Source organism: Camelus bactrianus, chromosome 12 (genome assembly GCF_048773025.1).
Source record: "Camelus bactrianus isolate YW-2024 breed Bactrian camel chromosome 12, ASM4877302v1, whole genome shotgun sequence".
Lineage (NCBI taxonomy): Eukaryota > Metazoa > Chordata > Mammalia > Artiodactyla > Camelidae > Camelus > Camelus bactrianus.
Window position 1 is genome coordinate 53,131,456 of NC_133550.1, and position 22,620 is coordinate 53,154,075.

General features: G+C 39.9%; 1 protein-coding gene across 5 annotated transcripts in view; it reads left to right on the forward strand.

The window, feature by feature from the left end:
• Nucleotides 1-14,125: 14,125 nt before the first annotated feature.
• Nucleotides 14,126-22,620, forward strand: part of NAP1L1 (nucleosome assembly protein 1 like 1) — a 29,240-nt gene continuing 20,745 nt past the window's right edge. For all 5 annotated transcript variants that reach the window (XM_074375375.1, XM_074375376.1, XM_074375377.1 and 2 more), the window contains exon 1: nt 14,126-14,245. The gene's annotated coding sequence lies outside the window, so the exon portion shown is untranslated. The remainder of the gene's footprint in view (nt 14,246-22,620) is intronic.

Consider the following 22,620-nt stretch of genomic DNA (forward strand, 5'->3'; position numbering starts at 1 on the left):
TGCTTACTCATCCTACACCCACAGAACCTATATCAGGATCCTTACTCTTTCCCCTGAGTTTGACTTACTCAGTATAGAATAGCATTCAGGGTCTACCTCAGGCTGCCAATGGTGGCTTTGGTCACTTCAAGTCCCAAAGAACAGTGTGTGTGTGTTCTGTGGAGTAAGGTTGGTGGTGTCCAGCTTAATTCTTTCAAGTTGGTATAACAAAAATACCATATCCTGTGTGGCTTAAATAGCAAACATTTATTTCTTACAGTCCTAGAGACTGAGGCGCCCAAGATAAGGGGTCAGCAGATTCCACATCTGGCGAGAACCAGCTTCCTGACCCACAGACTGCCATCTTCTTGCTGTGTCCTCACATGGCACCAGGGCCAGGGAGCTCTCTGGGGTCTCCTTCATAAGGGCACTAATCCCATTCATAAGGGCTCCATCCTCATGACCTAATCACCTGACAGGCCTCACCTTGGGATCAGCATCACATTGGGATTAGATTTCAAAGTATGAATTTTGAGATAATGCAAACATTCAGTCTGTGGTGGTATTCCAGGAGAATCACCCAGCAGTCCAGGTCCTGAAGAGCAGCAGAAATTTGTGCGCACACTCTAGTGTGGTACCTTTTGAGCTTTCTCCACCAGAATGAGTTTTAGACCCTCTTCTTTATTTTTTTCTCCAGTTATCCAGAGAGTAACTATTGGATTTGGAGTCTCTCTTTTAACTCTCCATCTCTCTATCTCTTTCTCTCTCTCTGTCTTGGTCTCACTGTATCTCTGTCCCTCTGTGTGTGTGTGTGTGTCTCTGTCTGTCCCTCACAAGTATGCACACACGTGCACACAAATACTGCTGCTCCCCACCCCACCCCAATGCACACAAAAGGAAAATATTACTTCCTTAAGACTATACCATCTAGTAAATTTGCAAGGCAGGAGAGAAAGACTTTTTTTCCCCATAATTGATCTATAGTTTGCCATGTTGCCTCACTTACCTTGGAATGAACACTTCACAATAGCTTAAAAGAGTGGTATTCATTTCTTTCCTTTATCTTTTTACCTCCCAGTTTCCAGTTTTATCTGCTTAGGACTGCCAGAAATAAGAAACCGACTAATCACTGAGCCACTTACTTCTTACGGTTACACTCCTAGTTACACAGAGACACATCTGAAAGCTTCAAGCCCAGCTGAATTCTTAGACCAAGCTGTGCTGGCTTGGATGAGACCACACTGTAACAGAGACCCAACAATACAGCAACATAAAGAATATAGAGTTTATTTCTCTGTCATATAACTAATATGAAGGAGGTGGTCCAGGTCAGCAAGGCAAATGTTAGGTTTCTCCATCACCCCCTGGGGCATGTCCTTGTCCACACTGTGGAAAACCCTTAGCCACCAAGCCAGGCTCTGTAGCTGGAAAGTCAATGAGAATATAGAGAAGGCAAATCAAATGTCTTAAAAGTCAAGCCTAGAAGCAGTACACGTCATCTCTGCTCATGTTCTGTTGGCAAGAATTTAGTAACACAGTTGCATCTCAATGTGCAGAAGGCTGAGGAATTTAGGACAGCAGCCATGCACCAGGACATAAACGAGACTAGATTTTAGTGGGTAAAGAAAAGTCTCCACTAAGGGGTATATTCCCTCCCAGGCTGACGGGACTGTGAGCATTGAAATCAGTTTTCAAATGTCAACTTCATTATCTTACATAATGATTGTAACAGTCCTATGGGATCAAAGTTATTTCCATTTTACAGATAAGGAAATCAAGAACTGGGTTATGTAACTTTCATAGAATATTGTTCCTTGTTAAAGTACATTTTTCCTTTTATTATGTTTATTTGGGATATAGCTTCAACTAGATCATAAAATCCTGTCCCCAGTGTTATAAAATTCAATATCTAAACATAGCAGTTGCTTAATAAAACTTTGCTAATTGAATGACTAAATTAATGATGAACATATACTTATGTGCTGATGCTAGGAACTAACAGAAATAGACTTCTTGCTACATAGGTAAATTATTTTGATAAGATCTAATACTTTAAAATTCAGATAATACAGACAGCTATTAAAGGATATCGAAGATGGCTGCTAATTTCTTCTGCAGTGCTGAGTCATAGAATCTTGTTTATTTGATTGGTTCATCAATCCAGCATTAAAAAAAAAAAACAAACTGGTCAAAAAAGCTAACTTTTTAATGATTCAGTCAAATGGTTTATACATACATTGCATAAAAACCACTTGATAAAAAGATATAGATTTTTGTAGCCAAGGTTGGTCCTTAGATTAGAACAAGAAAAAGAAAGAAAACTAATACTTACTGAGTAAATTGTATGATAGGCCCTTTATATAATCCTTACAAAACTCCATTAGGTAAACAGCATATAATTATTCACATATTCAGAAGGAGGTTGTCAGGGAGGAAAAACTTTTCCTCTACTTTCTTAGGTTCTGTCCATGGTGGCCTGTGAATTAAACTAACAAAAGACAGATGAACAGAGAAAAAAAGTACAGAATTTAAAAAAAAAATTACATGCACAGGAGTTTACAGAAAATAAGTGAAACGCAAAGAACCATTGTCCTTGGGAACTTTTATACCCTTCTTAACCAAGGAAAGAAAATTTGGGCTTAAAGGGATGATAAATTGTGGGGAGGTGACTACAAAATATATGGGAAAAACTAACAGAAGAGAAGGGCTACTGAAGCAAATTCTGTTTGTGCAACTCATCTGGGTGTTAATGCCTCATCTTTGATTACAGGGGTTGCTCATCTCTCCCTGGTATGAATGGGGGAGGCATCTTTCTCAAAGGGAAATTTATATCCTGCTTATAAGCAATAAGGGAAGGGCAGAGAACTCTTCCTGCATCTGTTGACTTTCAGTTGACTTCAGCTCAAAATAATCCTTTTGCCCAAAGTGACATCCTTTGAGTGCGGAGGATTCTGATCCTCTTCAGTGTTCAGGAAGATTTAATTACTTGTCCAGGTTTACTCCGGTATTGAGTGGAGGGTTCTGGGATTGAAATCCACCTCTGTTAGCCTCTAAAGCATCTGCTGTTTGAATACAAATATTCAGAAACGCAGTCTGGCTTCCCTGTTTTATTTAACATTCTTAAAATTATAGTTTCATCCCAAATTAATAACCATATTTTTTTTAACTGTAGCATGATGCTGGTTCAAAGGGCTTTTATGAAATATCTCATTTGATCCTCTGGGTAGTAGGATGGACTTGCTAAACTAGTTTTACAGATCAAAACACTAAGGAACAATTTAGTGACTTGACCATGGCCAACAGTTGTTAACATTGTTGCAACCGTGATCTAGGTCTTCTGAATTCCATTATGGTGCCTTTTTTTGGCTCTTTCATTGTGGGCCTCTTCTCTAACTGCCTACCCAAGGAATTTAAATGGGATTATTCCCTTCAACGACAGACCTCTGGGTAGTATGAAGGTCATTGTTCTAAAATCCTACAACCTGGGACTGAGTCCATGTTTAGTCATTTACTGCTCTGTGGGGATAACAGGACCTGCCTTGTGGGATGAGCTTGGAAGGAGATGAGGCGATAGGGAGCATTACAAAGGGGCCTCACGTTTCCCTGTAGAAGAATCTTCACCAGAAAAACCTGCTTTATTTGTTCAGACTGGATTGTTTAACCCCAGGGCAGAAGGAGTGATGTATCTGATTGAGGAGTTTGGGAGAGAGAATTAGGCAAACAAAGCCTTCTTGGGTTCCCTTTTCTCCAGAACTTGCCCGGGTCTGCCTTCTGCCCTGTTGGGGGTCTGGAAGGGCCTGTGCCTGTGAGGAGGCCTGTGTTAATCAAAGGTGAGGTCTGAGTAAATCCACTGCAGATACAAAGCCAGATTCTCTAACCTACCTTATCTGTACTATTTCCATCTTGATTTACTGGCCTCCTGCATCTCTCTTTCGATTGATTCTAAACTCAGGCAGGGAAAATGCGTTTTGTTTACTGGCTCCCTGGAACTGAACAAGTAGATAGATTCCAGTACTTTCCTTGGTCATAGAAGGTGTCCTAAATTCATTGAAAAATGTGTCTGAGTGACAATTTCTGACGTGTGAGCCAAGTTTTAACTTGTAGGTGTGAAAAATGCTTTTATGTAATTATAAATCTAAATGGGTATTGATTTCCCTTTAAAATTATAGTTTTTGTTATTGGTGGTTCTGGTGAAATTTGGTAAGTACTTCAGAAGATTCAAGATGTCATAAGAGCAAACCGATTATAAAAAAAGAACACCTGAACAAATGGAATAATAATTAATGATGCTAATAAAATATCACTAAAGTTGGAAAAATGGAAGTCAATCCTTCTGCATTTTAACTTACAGTCATCAAAGTGATTAGTGGTAGGAAAGTGCAGAGATCCTCCTTGAGCTAATTTTTGACAGAAGAAAGTCATAACCCACTTGGGCTTTAAATAATTATTCCTTGAATTTGTAATATTTCTTTTACTGAAGTCTGGGATCTCTTGCACCCAAGGGAATCACTACATCAACTCTTAACAAGATCAGGCTGGTAGATACTGCCTGATTCACCTTCCTCCTCTGGTGTCTCAGGTTCTGCCCTCTGCCCTTCCCTCTGGTCCAGGTCTTCTTTGCTGACTCATCATTTCTGCCAACTCTTTAAATGCTGGAGTTCCTGGTCCTCTTAGTTTCTTCCTACCTTTCCTACGCGCATCTTCATCTACACTCCTTGCATCGAGGATTTCTAAATCTGTGCTTGCCCCTCGAGTTTTTCTCCTGAACTGCACATTCAGACTTCTAAGTGCTGGAGTTATCACCCCTGTTTCAAAGGCAGCATGTCCAGAACTGAACTCATTTTGCACAGTCCTTCTCCCATATTGGAAGATTTCATATAAAAGTCAGCTTCTCTTGAAACTTGAAAATAATACGGAGCCCATGTGACAACAGCTGGCTGGAGCTGGGGAGTAGCTGCTCCCTTTAAATGAGCTCAATGGTCCCTGGTTGTTCACCATTCCTACCTCTCCCTTTGTCCTATACCCGGCTGACTTCACCAGTATGTTTGTGGCCTGGCAACTGTAGATGTTTGAGTTTGTGAGCATGATCTAGGCCATACTACATCATGTGTTGAATTAAGAAATAAATCAAAGAACCAAATAGCATCACTCTTTTCTATTCAGGCTGGAATTACCTGGTATTATTGAATCCTGGTTCTTCCTGTTACTAAACTAATTGCAACTTTGCATAAGTGATTTAATTTCTCTGTACCTTGATGATCTCATCTATAAAATAGTGATAGTAATAGTAGCTACCTTGCAGGGTTGTGAGAGGTGAGTGAGAGAAAATGTGTAGGTGACTTAGAACAATACCCACCGCATAAGTAAGCCACAGTGTTTGCTGCTCAGCCCCTGTTCTTTGTTGGTTACTCTTTTCTGGATTTTTGTAACATTTTTCAAAACTATTTATGAAAGAGATTGTTTCATAAAATTTTGGAAAATAGATTACTTTGGTTCATGACCTGTAAAGACTACAACTTCAACTATGCAAAACTATGTGAATGCATTTTTTATTACTAAGAAATCACATTTCTGTAGTTAAACAGAGATTCAGTTGAACACCTGAAAGTAGGCCCATACTAATAGTCCCAAACTGAGTTGACAGACACTTGGTACTAACACAGTTCATGACTTGGCGAGAGTTTTTGTCTCTATATATGAAATGCCAGGCCCAGCCAAAGCCAGAAGTCATTGTCTGAGCAGTTTTGTATTCCACACTGTACCTCCTATATGACCTTGAACGACTAGACCAAAACTTCTTCCATTTGGCTGGTCTCTGGCCAGGAATGCTGTCCTGCTCTGGTCGCAAAGCAAGTTCTTACCTCCCCTGTGAGGTTGGTTTGCAGCATCACTTCCGCGTTGTCTTTTCATATACCTTTTCCTCTGATGTTGAGTTGAAACTGCTTGTTTACGTATCTGTTTCTCTTTGAGTGAATTCCTTGAATTCTGAGACATCTTAGGCATTTCACTAGAAAGGATATGATGACTGCCTCAGGCTTTGGTGCCAAACTGCCTGGATTCAAATCCTGACTCTGCCACTTATTGGCTCTGGAGTCCAGGGACAGGTCCTGGATCTCTCTGAACTTCAATTTCCTCATCTTAACAGTAATTCATAGGGTTATTGTGAGGATTAAGTGAACTAATACTTGTAAAACTATACACAACAGTGTCTGCACGTGGAAGGCATTTAATAAATGTTAGTGATTATTATTGCTGTGGACTTGATTTTTATTTCCATATTCTATCTCTGGTTTCCCCAGTTGCTCAAATTTACCTTGCTGCCACTAATACAACTCTAATTTTACTGCTCTTTGCTTCTTCTAGCTGTAAGATCCAAAGATTCAAAATATGAATCACAATTCAATCCTGCAGGGATAGAATATTAAGAAATGAAAGATTTCAAGTGTCTAGTATCGGCAAAATAGCCACATTCCAGTCTCTTCTTTTTTTTTTTACTTATCCTATTACTCCACCCTGCGCCCTGATAAGCCCCTTCTAGATAACTAAATTGATTCTCTTTTATGTCTATACTCACTCTTACTCCCTTCTACCTCCATTTTAATGTGTTTGCATTTAATTAGTACAGTGTAACTAATTAAATGGATGTACTAATTGCTGCCCCATCACATCAGGGAGTACTTGATAGTAACATGACTTATAAATGATGTTGTTAATCTTGATCGTTTTAGTTAAGGTGATGTTTGCCAGTTTTCTCCACTATAAAGTTAACATTTTTTTCCCCTTCTATACTCTTCTTTGGAAGTGAGTCATTAAGTCCAGTCCAACCAAGGGGGCAGAATAGGAGTGGAGCAGGGAGGGAATTAATCTGTACCTCCTAGCAGGGGGAGTATCTACATGTATTCTTTGGAACGCTTCTGTAAGTAAGATTTGTCACTTTTCCACTATTTATTTATTTATTCAATAATTTTTATATCACCATGGACTCATGAATATTTATTTTATTCTTTGGGTTATGACCAATACCATCATTATTCTGTTGCTTAAATTGTTTCAGCTTTGGCCATTGGGAGCTCTTTCAGATTGGCTCCTGTGTTCTTTTGACATGTTCCCATCACTTTTATTTTATCTTTTTTCAAACTTTCTTCCTTTGGGGCATTATAAGATGTTCCAGACTCATCTTGTATTTTCCTTCCCCAGTCCTAGAATCAGCCATTTCTCCTTTTCCTAGAAAATGGTATTTAGGAATCAAAATCAGGATGCTGGGCATGCTTATTGCCACTGGAGTGTCACTACTTCTAGGCCTTCTCAGTGGACAGAGCTAGGAAACACATGCATATATACTGACCTATGTATACACACACGTATCAATCATCTATCTATCTGCCTATCTATCTATCTGTCTATAAATCTGAATTTAAACTAGTGTCTCTGGGCCTAACCCAGTACCACGGAGCTCATTTTGGCCAACTCTCCTTGCTTATTTATGGCATTGTCTCTGAAAATGAGAGACCTGGTTCCCATTACCTACAATTATGTACTTATTTGTTTGACTCTAGTATTACTGGTTAAAATGTGGCCTCCCACAGTTCATATGTTGAAGTCCTAGCCCCCAGTAATTCATAATGTGACTTTATTTGGAGATAGTCTTTACAAAGGTAAGAAGTAAGCAAGTTAAAATGAGATCATTAGGGTGGCCCTAATCCAATATGATTGATGCCCTTATAAGTAGGGGAAATTTGGACACAGACACATACATAGAGGGAAGAAGATGTGAAGACACAGGGAGAAGATGAACTACTACAGGCCTGGACTGGATCCTTTCCGCACAGCCCTCAGCAGGGACCAGCTCTGCTGACACCTTGATTTCAGACTGTGAGTCCCCAGGATGATGAGTCCATACAGTTCTGATGCTTAAGCCACTCAGTTTGGTTAGGGCAGTCCTAGCAAGCTAATAGAGATTTCTAGTAGACAGGTAAACTTGTTATGAAATTCCTAATACTCACCCCAAAGGAGCAGATTTACCAGTGTACGATGTTTATGTCCAGCTCTTTTTGCCTTTAGCCTTAGGGTATCTAGTGAAAACACTATTTTCCAAAGTCAGTTCCTTACCTACCTAGTTCCTTACCTACCTACCCCTTCAGTGAGGCTATATTATATATTTGTAACACAGTTAGATTAAGTTCTTTGTGTGTGTTGTTCTTTTTTTTTTTTTTTTTTTTTTTTTGGCAGGGGGTGGGCAGGGATTAGGTTTATTTATTTATTTATTTTTTAATGGAGATACTGGGGATGGAACCCAGAACCTTGTGCATGCTCTACCACTGAGCTTTACCCTTCTCCCCCTACCCCCACCCCCAGTTTGATTAATTTGTCACAGCCTGCATGCCACCCTAGGATTTCCTCAACAGCCTGGTTGATTTTTTAAGTAATTTGAATACAGCAAATGGATTTTGACAGATGTATAAAGTCTATGGATCTCCATTACCTGTGGAGTATGGAACAGTTCTTATCCTAAAAATTCCCCTCCCTCTGCAGTGCCTTTGGAATGAACACTTCACTCCTCCTGAATCCCTGGCAACCACTGATATGTTTTCCAGCCCTGTAAATTTGCCTTTTCCATACGTCATATAAATGGAATTGTACGTTACATAGCGTTTTGAATCTGGCTTCTTTCACTTAGCAAAAATGCATTTGAGATTCATCCATGCTGTTGAGTGAATTTGTAGCTTGTTCCTTTTTATTTCTGAGTAGTATTCCATTGTACCACTGATTATTAATCCGTTCACTTGTGGAAAAACATCTTTGTTGCTTCTGGGTTTTGGCAATTAGGAATAAAGTTGCTATAAATATTCTCCTCCAAGTTTGTGTGTGTGTGTGTGTGTGTGTGTGTGTGTATAAACAAAAGTTTTCAATTCAATTGGGTAAATACCCAGGTATGAGATTGTTGGGTCATGATAAGTGTATATTTAACTTTGTAAGAAACTGCTAAACTGACTTGATACCTGCTTGTTCCTGCATTCATTTCAGCAATGAATGAGAGTACCTGTTGTTCCACATCTACATCAGCATTTTGTACCATCAGGTTTTTTTTTCAATTTGAGCAATTCTAATAGGTGTGTAATGATATATAATTGTGGTTTTATTTGCAAGCACTATGCTGTACAGATGCTTCCCTGTTTCCACACTACATTCCATGTTCTGCTGTGTATGCTCTAGGATGTGCACCCCCCCCAACGTTTCACCATCAGTTCTCCCAATAATGGACACTCCAATGGTCTCCCAATAATACCATGAAGCTTATTTTCTTTATTCATTATGATCTCATATATGTCAGTATTTCTTTACTTTCCTTTTATCGTCAAGTTATTTCACACATGAGGGAAAATAATATCCAAACAAATAAACAATATCCAAATCATATCCAAAAATCTTCTTGCATAGACTAGATTGTCAGAGTTTCTCACATAGACCCTATGATAAATGGACAATTGATGTAATTGTCTTCAAAAAAGAATTGAATAAATTATTATGACTTCCAGTTTGTTTTCAATGACTTCTTTCTTCCTTTCTCCCTCCCTGTCTTGCTTTCTTCTCTGCTTCTTTCCTTTCAATTCATTCTCTCAAAAAATATTTATTGAAGGCCTCTGCCTGTAGTACAGTAGTCCCTGTTCAAGCCAGGGGTATACACAAACAAGGGCATGGCCCTGTAGCAACTGACAATCCAGTGTAGGGTGTGTTGGGAGAGGAGGAAACATGGGAACATACACACAGACATACAGAAAAGAGTTATCGTGAAAACAGGCAAGAGTGTGTAGCCAGATCTGCCTCGGTGAGTTAGGGAAGGTTCCCCAAAGGAGATAAAAATTTAAACTAGATGTTGAAAGATTAGTAGAAGGGAACAGCAGAGGGCATAAAAAAACACTTGTCATGTTGAGGATCTGGTGAGTAGTTCAAAGTCACAAAGACTGGGGTTCATGAAAGTGGACAGTGGGAAGAATGGATAGAAAAAGAAGATGGATTCAGATTGAGATGGGCTTTGCTGGTCTTACTTTGTTATTTAGATATCAAAGAGCCGTTGAGGGTTTTATAACAAAGTAGACTTGATTAGACTTGTATTTTAGAACTATGACCTTGGCAGTGTAGACCAGAGAGGGATGAAACTGCTAATAGGAAGACCAATTGCAAGGCTGTTGCAAAAGTTCAAGTAAGAAATACTGAAGACCCACACAAAGGAATGGCCTATTTTCTACCTAAGTTGTCTATTTGTGAGGAACAAGGAAAAAAATGTAAAATCTGGGAAAGTAGAACTATATTTGGCATGTAAATTAGAAAAGAAAAAACACCAGCAATCATACAAAAAGCGACATAAAGGATCCTTGTGGTGGCAGAACTGTTCTTTATCCCGTGGTGATATACAAACTCACATGTGATAACATCGTGTGGAACTAAACATGCAAACACGCACAAGGAGATCCAAGTAAACTGGGGAAATCTAAATAAGGTTGTAGATTGTTGTTACTACTGTAATAAACTGGGCAACATTTACATAGATCTTTGTGTTATTTTGTACAACTGTGTGTATATCTACAATCATTTCAATAAAAATTTCAGTTAAAAATGATAGCAAAATAAAGAAATTTTCAACTCCCCCCCCCAAAATCTATTAATCCTTTTTGGATGTAAAGAGAGAAAATTTATTTTATTTTATTTTATTTTATTTTATTTTATTTTATTTTATTTTATTTTATTTTATTTTTAAACTTCTTTATTGAATGAAAAATTCTTTACATTCTATAGTACTTTACAATTTTTAAAACTTTTACACACATGGTTTCATATAATCCAATAATAACCCTTTTTTTCCTAATGCTCTACCCTCTGTATTGCCCTTCCCCTCTTCTAGAGGGAGAAATTTAAGGCAACTTGTCCACAGTTCCCCAATGGCAGTCTGATTGAGTTTATGTTGTATTTACAAAAAATTTGGAGAAAGTAGAAAAAAATAAAAGCATCAGATTCAAAACTAAGATAAGGTATTTAAATGTGCAGTTTTTAGATGATAATTATTGGTGCCATTAAATATTTTATATACTGATTCATTGTGAGGAGAGAAATTAAACATTTATTGGGTACTTACATGCAGCCATTGTTCTGGGGGCTTTCGTACATTTCTCTATTTCATGCTGATGAATGGGCAAATTTTATTAGAATTATTCATGCACTTTACAGATGGGGAAGCCTAAGGGTCAGAGTGTGTAAGTACTTCTGCAAGGTCATAGTGTTAGGAAGAACCTAAGGGTGTCTGACTTCCAAGCCCTATGTGCTTTCCTGCTACGTAGGGACTACTTACAGACACAAGCACAGTAAGACAGCATCTCTGTCATTGACTTGTCTGGTTGATTTCTATGGTGTCTGTACCCAATCTTTGGAAACGTGGTACTTTTGTGGCAATTGATGTGGATTATTTCAGCTCTGGAAAACATGTTTTCAACTTGTGACAAGGTAACTTTTGATAAAACATTTTGCAAAAATTGAGTCAGATCTGATTAGACTTCAGAGCAGTTCCTTCAACCTTTAATCAAAATCAAAAACAAAACCTCAGGAAGAGATTTATAATGTTTAACTTTCGTTTACTGTATGTCAGGTACCATGTTAAACAACTTACATGCTGTTTAAAATTTCACACAAAATAGGGACGAAACTTGGCCTATTTGACTCCAAAGCCACACTTCTAAACCACTGGGCTACAATGTTGTAAGCATCTACCAAATAAAAATGATAGGGAATGAAGAAAAAAAGAAACTTTAACGAAAAGTTTAGCGTGGTCCAAGATCAGTGACCAGGGCCACCATTTATTATAATTAAGTTACATGAGTTAACTGCATTGTGTGATTTGGGATCCTAAGGGTGTCTAAGCCATGTGAAAAGCTCAGTGGTATATTCAGGCCAATCACCTTCTACTTTCTCTCATTTTCTTCACAGCTCTTTCACATACTAATATGTAAAATTATTTAATTACTTGTCTATCACTTGCCACACCTCACCAGAACATATGGTCAATAAAATTAAGAACCTTGTCTTTCTTGTTCAATGCTATATTTCCAGTGTCTCAGGTTGTTCTTGGCATATAAAGATTTGTTGAATTAATGAATAAATGATTGCCCTTCCCTGGGCTTAAGTGGTAGAGATTTAGACTTACAAACGGTGGTTCAAAAGATCACATTAAAAGGCATGCCTTACAGCAATTTATTAGTTTCATGTCTTAGATAAACTGGGATAACTGAAAGAAGTGGAGGAGGAAGCTGGAGGGAGGAGCCGGAGGAGAAGGCTGGAGAAAAAGGGAAAGAGAGAACATAAACTGGTAATGATAAGCCCTTAAATATGGTGGTGGGGTTGAAGTGTCAGAAATTAGGAGACTTAGGTCAGTGCCTGAAATTGGTGGGGCGTGCTGGAGTGGGATAGAAACCATCACAAAGTCTAACTTCTCAATTTGGTCTCTGAAGTTCAAACCACAAAAGTTTATGGAAAGGAGGTGATTAGCTTTGAGGGGAATGCAGTGCTCTGGAGGCCTCCACTGAGATTAGTGCCAAGTGTATTGGCATATTGGGCACTGGTCTACCTAGTTTATATATTGTAGATTCTTCAAGACGAGTCAGTGATACTGCTATAATCCATGTTAGCCTTGTATCATTGTCGAGAAGGAAGTATATGAAGAAAGGTTAAGGAAAACAAAAGAATCACATATGAAGAATCAAAATGAATGGATACATTGAGGCATCTGTAGTACAGAGTGGGAAAGGCAACTAACTTCAACTAGGTTGGTGAGTGCCCCGGAAAAAAACTGTATGCTCTAAAATGGAATAGTTGCTGAAGGTGAGATGACTTCAGTAGATGACTCCAGCAGTCTGAAGTTTCAAGGAATACAACATTTAGAGAAGAGTTCTCAAACTTTTAAATCTCAGGACCCCTTTACATTCCTAAAAGTTGAGGACCTCAAATGACTTTTATGTGCATTACAGATGATTATTCATTGTTTTATTTTAAACAACAAACCAATTAAATGTTCAAATAATCTTTTATATAAAAAGTAACTACTTTCCAAAACAAAAAAATTGAGTAGAGTGGCACTGTTTTGTTTTTGCAAATCTCTTTGGTTGAACAGCAAATGACTGGATTCTAATATTTGCTTCTGTTTTGAATGTTTCCGTATCACATGCCACCTAGTCTGTGGAAAACTCCACTGGACACTTATGAGAGAATCAGCGTACCAAGCCAAGTAACATTTGAGCATTATTATGTAAATACTTGACTTCCCCCTTGAAAGGGCCTGGGGACCCTTGGACCACACTTTGAGAACTGTTTTAAGAGTTAATATTCGTCAATCCAGCTTCAATTGAAACATAGGGGTTTCACAGGCCCTGAGGATTTACATTCTCAAAAAGATGAAACAAATGTCCTCATTATAAAGCACCCAGAAAGTATATAAACATGCTATTTTCATCCATCAAAAGAACTAAAACAGAAAGAGGGATTGTGAGTCAGGTAAGAGGAAAGAGCGGTAGGGACGAGAAGCATCCCCGGAAGCCATGGAGAACTACTGAGTGAGGAGTAACAAGACCGGCAGAGGACGGCCGCAGGGGTGTCAGGAGGAAAGAACTGTTGTTCTTAGGGGGAAAAAATGGGCGGGGAGAGAAAATGGTTACCGGGGGCCGGGGAGTTGGGGGAATTAGGCCGGGAACTAAGGCGCGCTCGCCGTCACGAAGCCGCAAGGCCGGGCCTCGCGACTGGCCCCGCGTCCTCACCCTTCCCGGTACCAAGACCTAGGGGGCGAGGTGGGCCGGGAGCGAGGCGTGCGGGTCACGGCCCTTCTCGGGAACGGGAGCGGCTGAGTTCCCTACCGGCGAAGCGGGGAGAAAAGAGACGGAGGGAGGCGTAGTAGGGGATGCAGGCGGGAACCCGAGTAACCCAAGCCTTGCGCAGAGGGTTTGGAGGTCGCGGGGGGGGGGGGGGTGGAGAAGAAGGACGGTTCTGTTGCTGGGCAACCCATCCTGGGCCCGCCTCCCGCTCGTGTTGCCAGGAGACAGCGAGGCCGGGGGGAGGGCGGCGGAGCGGGCCCTACGTGCTGACGCTAATTGTATATGAGCGCGAGCGGCGGGCTCTCGGGTCTTTTTTAGCGCCATCTGCTCGCGGCGCCGCCTCCTGCTCCTCCTGCCGCCGCCCTGAGTCACTGCCTGCGCAGCTCCGGCCGCCTGGCTCCCCGTGCTCGCCACCGGTAATGGATGGGGACCCGAAAGGAACGGGGGGACGTAGAGGCGGCCTGGCGGCCTGCGCGGGGGCTGGGGTGGAGGGACCGGGAGCCGCGAGCGGGGGGCCGCTGGCCGCCCGGGGCCTCCCGGGTCGTCCTATGAGGCCAGAGCCGGAGCCGTCCGCGGAGTCTCGACCCCGCAGCCGGAGAGGGCCCGCGGGGTCAGCCTGCACTTTCTTCGGGAACCGATCGGGAGACGCGCTGGAGTCGGTGCGGCCCTGGAGGGTCGGGGGCCGTGCTGGTCTGCGTCGCGGTTCCCTGAGCCCCACCGGCTTCTCCGCGCGGGCAGGAGCGAGGCCGCGGCGACGCCGGGGCACCCTGACGAGGCAGCAGCCGCGCCGCTAGGGATCGGGAGGCGTCCGGGATGCCGGCCTGGCCCGGGTGCGTGGCCCACCGCCGCCTGGACGCCCCCGCTTACTCAAAAATAATCCCGGGAGGGAGGCGGCTGGGGGATGGAAAGAACCGCGGAGGCTGCGAATTCCGATGGGAGGGAGGGGCTGTGAAGGGGACGAGGCCCCGGGGCGGGGAGGGGGCGGGGAGGCGGCGAGGCTCCGGGGCTGCCCGCCCACTGGAGGCGGCGACCCGGCAGGGAGGGGAAACCCCCGGTGGCTTCCCTCGGCACGTGGCCTCCGCCTGGGCCTGATCGGAGACCCCAGTCTGGTTGTCCTTACTTTACTGAAAGTTTTGGAGATGGTGGGATGTGATAATGATTAGTGAACAGATAAGTCCAGCCCTTGGGTTTCAAATTCTTCCCTGCTTCTTTTTGGTCTTAATCTTTTTACTGGTCCCAGAGGAAGGTGTGACTGATAGGTGATGGATGATGAAGCAGGGCCTCCTCCACTCTAGGGTTTTAAAGAAGTACCACGTGTAAAGCGCTTACGTTAGCTGCTGTTAACAAGAGTCTTGTGTGGCTGAAGTACAAGTTAGAATTTGGATGGGTGTCTCGACCAGGGTTTTTATTTGGGGAGAATTGATCCTAATCAATCTAATCCTGAACAGTTCCAAGGTAGAAGTAAAGGATTTGGCCTGCAGTGTCTTTAATTCTTCTAGGACTTCTGTTGCTTTCCTGCGAATTAGTTCCTTTGTTGGAGTTCCCACTATAAGATGCTTAACTGGCTATTCTGTTTTTAAGGTGACTGGAGTTATGGTGGAGGAGGTATTATGGGGTGGAATGAGTCGTTAATATAAACGTATTGAGCCAAGTTTGTAGCCTGCTGCCTTGTCAGTGTCCCCACTTTGCCCTCAAAAAGGAGGCAGTAAAGGGAGGCGGGGAAGGATGTACTGTATGGGAAGGCTGGGTTTTCAGAGTAGGAGGATGAACTGGGCACATGATGTCCTTAAGGAGCCCCTGTTGTATAATGTGTGATTAGTTAGGTCTGTAAGGATTGCACTTTAAAAGCGCACAACTTACACTGCTTACCTGATCTCAGGAGAGCTGAGCTGGAAAATGAAATCTGTCATTTTTGAAAATAGATGGCATCAAAATACGTTGTCAGATTTAGGCCCTTTATTCTTGTCGGCTTTAATTAATACTACTACTACACTTATTTTACTTAGGAAGTAATACATACTACCTTTGATTGGATAAGGGGAAAACCTTATATTTAAAATAACTTATTTAAAGCTGACTGGAGGTAAGTGAAGTTTACAGTGATCTTCTGGGACTAAAGTCTCATGCTTGTTCGAAGTTGTCTGAGTTCAAATTAATGGCCCAAATCTAAAATGTGGCATTTACTTTTTAAGAAGACTGGTCCTTTCATACCAGTTTGAAATCTTTGTAAATTTTGTCTGTTGCAAAGTACCCATTTTTGACACTGGACCCATTGACAGGGGAAATTATTAAGCTAATACTAAATGTGACACATGGTTCTTGTTCTCTAGATACTAAGAAAAAAAAGAAAGAAAACCCAACACTTGTACCAGAACTAATTTAATCTACAGTGCTATTGCTCATTTTCCTACTCAGCTTGCTCATATTGCGTCCAGATGACTGATACTAAACACCCCCAAATGTATTCAATACAGAGTTCTTTTGTAAGAAAAGGGGCTAAAAAAGATAGAATCTATTTGACTTCAAGCTTATAAAGATGTCAGAATAAAATACTGCTTTACTCACTTTGATCATTTTCTGCTTGATTGTAAATTTGAGATATTAATGAAAGATAGGATTAGAGGGAATGAATCTTGATCAATTTAGAAAACTAATAATCAGTCTACTCATATCCTCAAGTCTAGTCAAACTTGCAATTACTTGTGTTCTTAGTTGATTCTTTGAGTAAATATTTTAGCTCGTATTTGGACACGTGTCTTATTTGATGAGCCAACTAGGCAGATTAGTTGTCTTGATATAAAATGTTGAGTTGTGATGAGTGCTCCGAAGAAAAAGAATGTGGGGGAAGTGGGAGATAGAGTAATCGTTCATAACATTCTTTATATGGAAGAATTTGTTAAAATGGAAATATTAAATCCCTTTTCATCCTAATTTCGTCTAAATAAGTTCTGTCCTTGTTGGGCAGAGTAGGGATTTGAGGGCAAGCACTGTTGCTTTCACTCATCCTTGTAAGCTGCTGAGTACTCTGACCACCAGATCCCATTACCCGGCTTGCTGTGCAAAGTGGCCTTAGTACTTCTGGTTACCAGCTCTGCCTTTACTGCTACATAGTTTGATATATTTTTCCTTGTTCAGAAGTTCTGTACGTTTTGATTTTTATGGAGAAAGGATGCTATACTTTTAGAGTTTATTAATCACTTTGAATTATTTTCTAAGGTAAAGGATACAGAAGAGCATGACAGGAGTAAAGTAACAGTCAGCACTTATTGTATGATTATTCAGGCAATGCTTTAAGTCATTCTACCTGTATTAACTCATTTAATGCTCCTAGAGGTAGATAGTAAGTATCAATATTTTAAATGAGGAAACTGGTACAGAGCAGTTAAAGAATTTGTCCAAGGTTACATAACTGAGCAATGATGACTTATAATAAGGATTTTATATGGTTTAAAGGGAGTTCCCTTGGCTTAAACTGGTACACTGTATATATCAGCGTGGAATTTAAAAGCACTCTTGTTTGGATTCCACTGTGCTTCAAGGAAAAGCTCTGGTACTTAGAGTCATGAAGTCGTCTTCCAACACGTGTCTGACACGGGAATCACTTGCTTTTGTTTGTTAACGCTGGGTGGGTTTTCACCAAATAGCAGTTCAGCTCAGGTGGGTTTTTCTGCTGTTGGATCAGATAATGCTTTAGATAATGAGATCCCTGGGACAGAAGATAGTGTCCTCACATAGGAGTTTGTTTGGCTTGAGACTAATACAAAAGTCAGTTTTAAGTTGACTTGATATCCCTGAGGTTAAAAAGGGAGCAGAAAGAATGAGGTGTTCTGAGCCCTCGGACCACTGAACTTGTTAATGTCCAAAATACAGATTTGTTTAAAATGCATTTGGAATGAGATATGAGCTTTGAGGTAAAGGGAAATCTTATCCTTGAGATATTACTGGTTCCCTTGAACTCTTTTGCTTTAAAACATTGGTAATTTTTAATGATTGGCTGTTATACCATTTTCTGTAAAGGGATGTAATTATAGGTGACTGTATAATCTTATAGCTGTAGGCTGATCGGGAAGGCACCTTGGCTTTTGGAATAGTGAACTGGGTGGGCATGGGTTTTGGAAGTCCTAGTTTTTTCACTTGTGTGTTGCTGAGCAAATTACTTAGTATTTCACCTGCAAGTATGAGGAACAGCTATAATCTTACAGAATAGGCTCCATAAATGTTAGCTTTCTTTCCTTCTCATTGAAGTAAGGAGAACTTATTCAGAATCAAGTTCACTGGAATGGTAGGTTATTTGATAGTACCTGTCTGGACATTGAGTTATTATAAGACCACAAAATAATCAGATGACCGCCTGATTGAATCACTTGTTAATCTTTTGATTATGCTTCGTGTTCAAGTTTTTAGGTTAAGATTAGCCTTCAGTCATGTTATTATGAAGCGTGTCTTTCCATTGAGATCTTCTGTAACATATTTGGTAGTGAGTTATTACAAACTTATTTCTAGGAATGCTTTCCCTTAAAGTCTGGTTTTGCCAACATTAGTATAGTGACAGCATCTTTCTTTGGTTAAGCATTGTGTTTTACTTTGGAACTCTTTATATCCTAAGTGTGTTTCTTCAAAATGGGATGTAGTCTTTAATCTGACCATTTTAGAAGGGAACCTAGTTGATTATGGGTAGTGTAATTACAGCGATTAGGTTTAAAGCTGATTGTATATTGTTTGATTTTTCTTCTGCTTTGGAAGTTACATGTTCTGTTTCTGAAATTTTGGGGATCACGTTAGAAATTATAACATTCTTACTTAAGAACATTAGAATAATCTATTTTCTCCCCTGTATCCTCACCACTGTCTTAATGTATGGTAGTTTAAATTTAACACATTTTGCAATGATGATATTATTTCTTTTAAAGTATTTATTTAGATGTATGCAGATATGTATGCCCCTCATGTCTTGTATCTTTAGACCTTCTGTTTGGGATCACTTACCTTCTGCCTGAAGAATATACTTACAGAATTTATTAATGAGAGTGCTGGAGATATTTTTGCCTGAAAGTACTTGTTTCACCTTCATTCTTAAGGGCTGTTTTGGTTGATTATTATATTCTAAGGTCCTTAGTTATTTTCAGCACATTGAGCACACAACACATTCTGTTGTCTTCTGGTGTTTGTTGAAGAGAAAACAGCTATCAATCTTTGGGGACTTTTGAGATTAATCTGTCTTTTCTCGATGTGCTTTTGAGGTGACCTCTGTCTTTGTTGTCTTGCCTTTTCCCTGACACATCTAACTGTGGGTTTTTTGTTTGTCCTGATTGGGGTTTGTAGGGCTGCCTTCCATTACTTCTGGAAAATTCACAGCTATTCTTCATATATTCTCCCCATTCTCTGTGATACTCCTAGAACTTGTATTAAGTCTGTGTTAGACTTTATTGCATCCTAAAGTGTCTTTTCAGTATTTTTCATCCTTTAGTTTCTGCCATAGTTTGGAAAATTTCTTCTAGGCTTGCTTCCAGCTCACCTAATTCTCTCTCCAGCTGTGTTTGGTTTACTGTTAAACCTGCCCATTTAGCTTGATTTCTGTTATTTTTATTTCTAGAAATTCTGTTTAGTTCTTTGCCAGATTTGGTCTATCATCTTTAATAAATGATTGTTCCTGTAGATACTGCTCCAGACACTGTTTTCAAACTTAATAAGCTTGGTTTTTTTTTCCACGTTTATATTTTGTTTATGGTCTTTCTAATGATATTTAAGTCTTTGGTAGGACTGGCTTGTGTTGTATTCGTTTCTGTTGCCCCTGTTATTCTTGAAAATTACTTTATGAATTATTGAAGGTCTGAGGTGAAGATGCCTTTCATTTACATTTGGGTATGCAGGTGCCTAGAGACCACTTGAAGCTCATAGCTTAGGGTTTTGGAGGGCAACACTGATGAGGTGAATTTCGGCATCTATCCAGGAGAACTCGTTTATTATCTCTGAGGATATTCGCACTTTGAGGTTCCTGCTTAATTAGGGAAGGTTGCCAAAGGATTCCCTACCTTGGATAGATAGGTCCAGGACTTTTGGTTTCACCCCACAGTAGTTCAAATTGGGCAGTTGCCTTCACAGCAAAAATAACTTCCTTCTACTTATTCTTTTGTTTCCTGTTTTGCCTTCAGTTTGGGTTACTTCTTTGGGTTATTTCTTACTATCTTATTAGCATTTTCCATGTTTTTAAGATTTTAACAAATGTTTTCAACTTTTCATCAGTAGAGTTGGTCTGCATAATCTAGCTTGTCGCTAGCAGGAATGGAAATTCTTCAGATCTCTTAAAAAGCAATTTAATGTCTGATGATTTTATTTCACATTGATTTTACCTAATGTTGACTGCAGTAAAAAAAATTAAAAATTAATATAGTGTTTAACCTAAAGTTATGTTTCTCAGTGTGATCTGATTGTCTGAGACCACTTGCCTCAGAAACTAGGTTTCTTGTTTAGACTGCAGATTTTTGGGACCACTCCCTCAGACCTGTGGGTTTTGAATCTGAGTATGGGAATCACTCTTTTTTTTTTAATAAACTTATTCATAATTTTAGATTTAGTTCGAGGTTCCCACATGTCCCTTACCCAGTTTCTTCTAATGTTAACATCTTACATTTCCATTTATTTACATTTATTGGTCAGTCTGTACATTTGTCAAGACCAAAAGACTGGTTTTAGCCATCATCCTGGCTAATTATTTTGTAGAAATGTTATCGGGAAAAGGAAAATAAGAATTACCCCAGTTCTTAGTCACCTGAAAAAAAAGAATTTTTAACAAGAGACAGAAAGCATGATACAAGCAAGATTTTTATTAGTAAAGTAAAACAGTAGTAAAAGATAGTACACTCCCAAGAATTGGGAGCAGGCCAATCCAAGAGAGGGAAAATGGCGCTGCTCCTTTGTTTTTCCGTCTTATATCCTGGCTTAGGGTTATTTTTGTGATTGATTAACGGCTCAGGTTCATTGAGTGATCAAGCTGATTGACAGCTCAGGTACCTTGTGCTCAGGTTGACTGACAGCTCAGGTTCCTTATGCTCTGGCATGCCCATCTTTTGGGCAGGTTTTTACCCATGAAACACAGAAACCTACAGGATGGGGCTCAAACTGTAGTGTTAATTGCATTATAATTGCATTGGGTCATGTTACACCAGGTCCTTCTCTTATATGCAGCTGCAGCGTTTTGATTTTAGCTGGCTTCTTTTGCTGGCCCTCATTTAGAGAAAGTAAAGATTTCTGGAGTCCCTTATCCTGAATGCAGACATACTGTTATTTTCTGGGTTATCCCTTTCGCCTTCCTCTCCCCCTGCCCAATGCTCATTTCTGTCTTAACTGCCTAACAGAAACACTGACCCCATGTTAGAGATAATTCAAAATGGACAGAGTGAAACAATTGCTTATGTTTATGGTGCATGCTAAGATCGGACAAATATCTTTTACATGAATTTACTTCTTAAAAAGAAATCCAATGAGGAAACAATTTTTCCCTACTTTTTGTAAATAGTAAGATCAGAAGTTGTTTGCCTGAGCAGGATTACTACAAAGCCACTGTCAACTTAAATGATCTGACTACAAAATTAGTCCTACTTTTCTTTAAAAAACATAAGTATATACACCAAGAAATCTAATTTAGCCAGAGTGGGCAGATTGGAGAAGGCATCTCTGAAGAAATAAATGCCATCCTGTTCTATCTTGACTCCTCTTTAATAAAGAATTAAAAGAATTTCATTATAAGAGTGTGAATTTTTAAGTGTAATGCCACAGAGTGGACATTGAGGGTAGCAGTGTAGCCATTCTTTTGTGAACATGTTAAAATGTCATAAAAATTTTGAATTCAAAAGTTTTGGGTGTTTTTTGCTTCATATTTTTGATAATTGCTGAGATTTACTAGACACTATATGTTCAACCCAGCAAATTCTAAAATATTAAATAAGTATCTGAATGGGAAAACCAAATAATGCAGAATGGTACACAAGTTGTCAGTTACTTTAGTCTTCCTCTAATAGGTAATTGCTGTTAGGTTTCTGGTGAATCTTTCCAGAAATGTTTTATTCATGAGGAAATCTGTACATGCATGAGTACGCATATTCATGTATGTGCTGGTTGGACTTTGCCATACATCCTTTCTTTACCCCTGCTCTTTCCGTGTCAACTCAGTTCTGCTTTATTTTTTTATTGCAAAACATTGCAGTGTGTGCACCTTAAACACTAATACTGTTTACTTTTCGTAAGTAATTGTAGCCGCCATACATATGTGTATATAAACTTTGTATACTGCACTGAAGAATACAGTGCAGTGATTGACAGACACATATATAACCCATGTAATCATGAATCTTGTGGCCTGGTCGATTGGGAGACAGACCGTGGTTAAATAATCACACTAATTTATAATGGAAGACATGAGATCTTATGATGGGAAAAAATGAGTTTTATAGGAGTGTGTACAACCAAGAAATCTTAGGAAGTACAAGTTGGAGAAGGCATCTCTGAAGAAGTAAATGCCAACTTACTCTGCCTTGAAGAAGTAAAGCTTTGAGCTGAGAGCCAAAGTATGTGCAGGACTTCTTAACTGGGGGTTTAGAGGAACCTGTTGGGTGAACATGAAGTGTGCACAGGCCCTTAAATCCTGTAAGTGGATAACCAAGGCTGGAATGGACATATTTAAGGCTTTTCATATTTTGTGTCCAAATTGCTCTCCTGAACGATAATAGTTTATAGGAACACTAGCTGTATTTAAGAATGCATATTCACCATAATTTCCCCTGCATTCAAAGAA